Below are 7,334 nucleotides of genomic sequence, written 5' to 3' on the forward strand. Positions count from 1 at the left end.
AAGACAAAGATCACATATTTGGTAATATAATCACAATTAACTTGGTTCAACCCTAATTAGTAGGATCGTAAGTCTATCATACTAATTCATGTTAACCAGAGCCATTTTATTTAGATATTTTTTTTACTTCATTTCATCCTTCCACAATTAATCCAGGTTATGTTATTTTGTCTTTTTGAAAAAATATTTTTTCTTACGTAACTATGACTTCAAAAAAAAAAAAAAATATATAATAAGTTCATTTGAAATGGTTTTTTTTTTTTAATTAAAATAAAATAAATTATTTAACTTTAGTCATGTTTCTCACTTGAGTCATGAATTTTTTTTTAAAAAAAAAAAGTCTAACCCCGCGGGAAAGGACGGGGCCACACCCAGTATAGTTCTATCTGCGAATACTTATTGCTCCCTAAACTCCACGTATGGCGTTTTCTTTATTACCTGAGTGCAAAGGAGAGATTTTTTGACCTTGAAACAAATGGTGTGCAAGCCTCCAAAAATCAAATCTAGCTAATCACATGCTTCACAGGCATTACGTTCTCCTCTTCAATAGCAAGTCAATACCATATCGCAGGGACAGTATAACAATAAGCACTCACAAGGGCCACAACCATGCCTAAACAAGTGCCTTATTCTCCCCGCACTCTATTATATTTCATTCAACACTCAAAACAGTGGCTGAAAGCGGAGCAGTTCAGCCACAAAAGAAAATAAGAGGAGGGAGCACCGTAGTGGGAGATAAAAAATACTTATGCAGATGAAGAAAGTGATGTTCTCACCTCCGGCAGCTGATGATGGGATGTTATCATCAACGAAGTTTTGACAATCCCAACTCGCAAGCAAAGTCTATCGTCCTCAGGATCCACTTTTGGACACCACACCTTTCCAACATCTTTAATATATCCAGTGACTCACTTCTCAAAACTGGCAGGAAGTTCCAAGCCTCTGTCTTTGCCTCTGACCTGCACTTCCAGATTCACAATTAATGAAAGCTGGATATAAAAGTTTCTTAAAGTTCTCAAGAAACAGAACCCACTCCCCTTCATCCAGATCAGCTAGCGTCACAAAACTCATGCTTGAAGGAAGCTGCTCATTAACACTCCTGTTTCCGGAAGAAGAACCAGCCAGGTAACCACTTCTCCGTATCTCACCCTCGTGCCGCCAGCTGTTCTCACCGCCACTTATTTTCTTTAATAACATGGACATCCTTGAAATGTTTGTAATCTTGTCCTCTGTAGGGCCAGCGTATTCATCTCTGCTTAAATTCAACTCCTCCTCCTCAATGTCTGCCTCTCCCTCCTCCTCCTCCGCACTCTCCTCTAGCTTGGAAAGTGGATTTAGCACATTTTTGGATTTGGACATGAAACAATGAGGTCTCATTTCTAATTTATCTCCTATATTTGAAGTCAAACGTAATTCCTCACAGTCAATGTCAAACTGAAACTCCTCATTGTCTTCCAGTTTCACCTCATCAACAAGATATTTCATCTCCCCGAGCAGACTCCTTGCCTTAATGCATATAAGCTCAAGCTCACTGGGCTCCTCTCCATGGCTTCGAAACTCTCTGCTCATCACCTCACCAATCTCAGCAAGACATAAGCCAAAAGCTGCTGCTTCCTTTAGGAAAATTGTACAAACAACCAAGACTCTGAGGCATGCCTCTCGAATCATTGGTAGTTCCCTCCGAAGCATATCAGAATCTTGGAAAGGGTCAAGATTATTTATATACTCAAGTTCATCCTCAGAGAATGGAATCGATGCTTGTGGCCAATGGATCCACTCAAAGTATGGATCCTCCAAACTTTCAGGAAGGCAAAGGCCATGATCAATGGGAATGAGCTCCACCTGACCAAACCTCCCAATCCCATCAACCTTCTTGACCAGAAGGTTCCCAGCATGTCTGTCAGTGTTAAGGATCCGTATATCTAAAATTCCTATCCTATGCACAGCAGTGACAGGAAAGCTCGAAGTCCCATAGTCACTGGCATCAAAATCATGAGGTATGAACTGCTGCAACGATGCAATCTTGCTAACATGGTTTCTCTGTTGATTTTTATTTCCATCAACACCATCATTGACATTGAAAATCGAGTGTGTCACCTTCACAAGGGCAGTTGAGGGCACATTGGCAAAGTGATTATAGTCCAGAAGGTAAGCTGCCACTTCTCTGAACCCAGTCTCTCCAACACGCACTGAACGTTTGAGGCCTGGCTGCCCTAGAGCTTTTCCAACGAAACCTTTTGGATTGTTAGGGGCATAAGGTTCCTCATCTGTGGGCTTCACAATAGCAATATTTTCACCATGGCAATTCTTGAAATAGTATGTACCACCAAGGCCACTATGAATAGGAATTGGATCAACCCCAATCCTCAATGCTTTCACAATATCATTTACCATTTGTTTTACTTTAGCAAAGTGCTCTGAAAATCCTAGTATCTCAATTGGGCCACTCCAATCACTGCTGAAGATCCTTCCCAGAGGACGAGAGACATGGTGTAGATGAGCTTCTGTGCATAGAATTCTTGGTAAGAAGAAGTGGAGAATCATTTCTACCTGCACCAAGGTCGTTTTTTAACACCTTGTCCCCAATTATCAATGACCTCTCCTCAGTTGGGACATTGAGGGCAAGCTGTAATTTCCTCTTAACAGTATGGGCATTGTCACTCCTGTCTAATTCCATACCCAAAACAATGCCAGTTTTGGTCTGAACAAATACACGCCCCCTTCCAGAAGGCTTTCTTTCCATTCTTTTATTCACACAACACTCACCACTGAGGGGTCCTTCTAAATTTGCAACTGCCACATCTATATGTACAGGATGGTCCAGATCAGGACACATGGAAGGAAGAGGAGAAACTGTAAAATTCAAAGCCGGCAGCAGAGATGGCAGCAGCAGGGAGCTTCTCTCTCAAGCAGATGCCAATCTGAAATGCCAACAATGAACACGGGGAGAGTTTTGCGCCTTGCACAACCATAATCAAGGGAGTTGATTTCAAAGTGATTCTGTAGTTATCACATTGGAACAGTTGATGGTAAAAGGAAGAGACCTGGTGGAACTGCTAGATTGAAGAAGCCATCTGATAATACCGGCTAAAGGAAACATAAAATACGAATCAGGAATATTAAACTAAGAGATGACTAAAACTCACAGAAATGAAAAATAAGAACAGAGTAACTTAAACAAATTCACATATTCTGCTCTTCTTCAAGACAAGACTTGAAGACCCAGAAACCTTAAGGGAACAGAGGTTGGTCAACCATAGAACACTTTAGAAATCAATAAAAAATAAATAAATCTGCATGTGGGATGTAGTTAATGGTGAAAAGGGCTTCCTAAATATTGATCCATTCTGGCATCCACATCCTTTAAGTTATAATCTTACATTTTTCCAAAAGCAATCCCCCCACATCAATAAGAAAACAAGGAACAACTACATTTGGCCATCATTAAAATTTAATGCAATCACATTGATAACCCTTCAACCAGGGATAACGTGTTTCTTTCTAGTAGAAGATAAATCATGCTAAACATCCTCAATTTTTTTTTGGTTAAACAATTTGCAGTTCAAGGATGCACGCCCTATGCATGCAGAGGAATTTAATAAATTCCTTCCGGCGCCAGTCTCAGAGTTTGAACCCGGAAGTCAAGAATGGAGCTTACTTCCTTAGCTATCAGGCCTTGAGGTTACCATCCTCAAATTTTATACTAAAGAAGTCACTGTACAATAAGCGAACAAAAAATAGGAATGAGCATTGTAATCTAAGGAACAAGAGAAGACGCTAGTGTTTCAGATATGTCAACGACATTCACAAGTCTTTCGAGCATGAAATCTAAAAGGTTCTCTATTACATTCAAATGTGCTTTACATGTTATTCTGTAGTAGTAGCAGTAATAATATATATATATCACTCATAACTGCCCCAATAAGATTTCACTCGGGAAAAAACATTATAAAATTCATAAAAGAAGTAAATTTCGCAGTCAAGTCGATAAATTATTAAGAAATTAAGTCCATCACTCATGCAATAAAAAAGGCATCTAATTTAACCATCTAGGTGGTTAAAAGAAGTAAATTTCGCAGTCAAATGATAAATTATTAAGAAATTAAGTCCATCACTCATGCAATAAAAAAGGCATTCAATTTAACCATCTGGTGACTAGTGGTAAGAGCTTGGAATTAAAAAGTTTGCTCTTTTTATGGTCTTAAGTTTAAGTTTTAGATTGCTCATAGCTCGTTGAATTAATTAAGATACGCGCGTTACACTAAAAAATAAAAAAAAAAAACATCCAATTTTCAATTTAGACGTTATATACATTCTTTACAAAATTTCAAGGAACTTTCCGATTTTCAGAAACTGAATCTCCTCTTCCTTTACTGGTGGGAAACAAAAAGACAGAAGGAAGAAAAAAAAATTCGAAGAGAAAACCTCACCGGAGATCGGCGAGGCAACGCCTTTGATTGGACGTACGATCTGGATTAGATATTGGAAGGAGAGAATCACGGCTGTGATGATCCGATGAATCTTCTCTCTCAATCTCTGTCAGTATACTCTCCCGCTTAGGAGATTTTCTAACCTTCCAAGAGAATCGGAAATGGTATTTTTATAGCGGATGAATAAATTAAATTAAATTTACTAATTTATAACTTATATATTTAATTAAATAATATTTTTTATTCTTTTTCCAAAACTCGACGACCAAATAAGACTTCATTTGCATGCAGATTGGGGCACGTAAGGATAGGGACCCACCATGGATGGTAATCGGTCACCACGTGGCAGGAACCAAGATATTGGGTGTTTTAGTTTTAGTTTTTTTTGTTAAGATTATGATTGGGTATAACTTATTTATGCATAAAACTCAACCATAAAAAATTAATTTTTTTTTTGTTTTTTAATTTGTTTTAGTAGATCTCACACCCAAATCTCAACCTCCATCTCTAATATAAAAACACATATTATGCGGTTGACGGTATTTTCATCTTCTTTTATATATATATATATATATATATATATATATATAAAGAGTATTTTTTTAAAAAAAAAATTGTTATTTATCACACTTACTTTTTCTTTAAATATATGAGACAGAGGGGGGGGAGTCAATCTTGAAAGCAAAACTCAATTTTTTTTGATCAACCATGCAACGATCTCATAACTAATATATAAATGCTTTTATATATATATATATATATATATATATATATATGCATCAAACCAAATAAAAAAAAATAAGAAGTGTAAAATAAGAAAATCTAACAAGTCTTAATCCAATAAGAAATTAAAATACCAATTGACTACTAATAATAAATATTAATATTCCTAACTAATAGAATAATCACACAATATTAAAACTCTTAAATAAATAAAAACCACTTTTCATTATTGTCTTTCATTCTTTAAATATTAATAAATATTTTAAAACCAATATATATTATATTTTTTATTTAATGAAAGGATGTATTTGCTCTCATAAATTAAGGTGTTAAGGAAGCCTTAAATTAATATGTAAGCACTTGTTAGGTAAAATGTATATTTAACTGTATCGCATGAAAATTTTATATGAAAGATCATCTATATCTACAGGAAGGCTCGTGTGAGAGTTGTGCAAATGAATTCTTAAATTTGAGATTGCTAAGTTATCTTATATAGAGAATTTATGATATGATCTGATTACACGTTGTTTTGGTAAAGAATAACAAATAAGCACATGTTAGTATAATATAAATTATATAAAGGTATTCAAGTAATCAATAGAGAATTCATCATCCAGGTGAATTAGGGATAATCTTTTATATATTCTCAAATAGTATTGATTGTGAAATTCTTGATTAAGATGGAATGAGATTTGAAAACAATTTCAAATTTTATTTAAATAATCAATGATTATAGTGTTAAGAACAAAGAGTGATTTAATAAAGTAAATATATTTCATGATATAATGTCTAAATAAGAACATTCTTAATGAAAGGATAATAATTATATTAAGAAACTAATCACTAAAAACTTAAGTCAAACCATTTATAACTTTTATAATATCTGGGAATCATGACATGTTGTTAGATGTTGTACTTAATCTTCAAATATAAATCAATCAATTATTGAATTGATAATGAATTAAATTGTTAAATTTATCTAATCTTATTTTATTTAGGATTGTGATTTATATTTAAGTCAACTTATTAAAAAACTTAATAGGTCACACACATAAGAACCATTGGTCATTAGAATGACATGATTAATCAATTGTGATTTAATTGTAAATAAATTTCAGAAATTAAGGACTATAATGAAATTAATATAGGCGATTATAATTATAGACCTAAAAAAATCAAGTAAAAACTTGATTGAATGAATTTAAAAAATTATTCTGAATAATATATATGATATTATTTAATGCGCCAATTAATATTTTATCATTTTTTGAGTTTTTAGATTTTCCGAATAAATATAATATTATGCCTAAGTTATAACAATCATTATCTTCTAAAAGGGTTTATGAGATTTCTCATTGGTAATTCATGTAAATTATAGTTAGAGACTGGATATTTGAATAATTTGTAGTTTGCGACAATCAAAGATGACCTGTGGTTTACAACAACCCAACCTTAAAATAATTATTCAAAGTTGAAAAAAAAAATCTTGATCTTCAAGTAGTTTTTTTATAAATTTTAAATGACTTTATATCTATTTAACATGATCATTAATATTTTTTTTAAAAAATTAAATTAATAATTTTTGTTGCATATTTGAAAACTCAACTTCAGGAGAAAATCTTATTTATTTTTACGTTTCAAAAATGTTTTTGAAAAAAATTATTTATTTATTATTTTTTTTTTACTTCAAATTAATATTTTTTTGATGTTTATAAATTATTTTAATGCTAATTTTAAAATTATATAAAAAATATTATTTTAATATATTTTTAAATAAAAAATATTTTAAAACATAACTATAATCACACTTTCCAATAACCATACAGATTTATTCAGGGTGGAGTTGCACATATGCCAAGTGCCAAATCACTTTCTTCCATCATTACTAACTTCGAAGATTTGTGGAGGAGTTGCACACACGCCAAGTGCCAAGACACTCTCTTCCATCATTAATAACTTTGATACCCTCGATCCATCGTCTTGAAATAGAGTAATGCTGGATGAAAGTAGAAGTTAGGTATGGGTTTCACATGCCCAGTAAGCATGATGTTGTGCTTTTATATATTAATTAATTACACTTGTTTTTATATTTTAAAAAAAATTATTTATTTTTTTATTTTTTTTCTTCAATTTAATATATTTTTAATATTTTAGATTATGTTAACGTTAATATAAAAAATA

The 7,334-nt window shown here is 33.0% G+C and overlaps 1 pseudogene; it reads right to left on the bottom strand.

Annotated features, from left to right (window-relative positions):
* Positions 1-466: 466 nt before the first annotated feature.
* On the bottom strand, positions 467-4,614 carry LOC118042726 (phosphatidylinositol 4-kinase gamma 5-like; annotated as a pseudogene).
* Between the last annotated feature and the right edge of the window lie 2,720 nt (positions 4,615-7,334).

The sequence above is a fragment of the Populus alba genome, chromosome 17 (genome assembly GCF_005239225.2).
Source record: "Populus alba chromosome 17, ASM523922v2, whole genome shotgun sequence".
Taxonomy (NCBI): Eukaryota; Viridiplantae; Streptophyta; class Magnoliopsida; order Malpighiales; family Salicaceae; genus Populus; species Populus alba.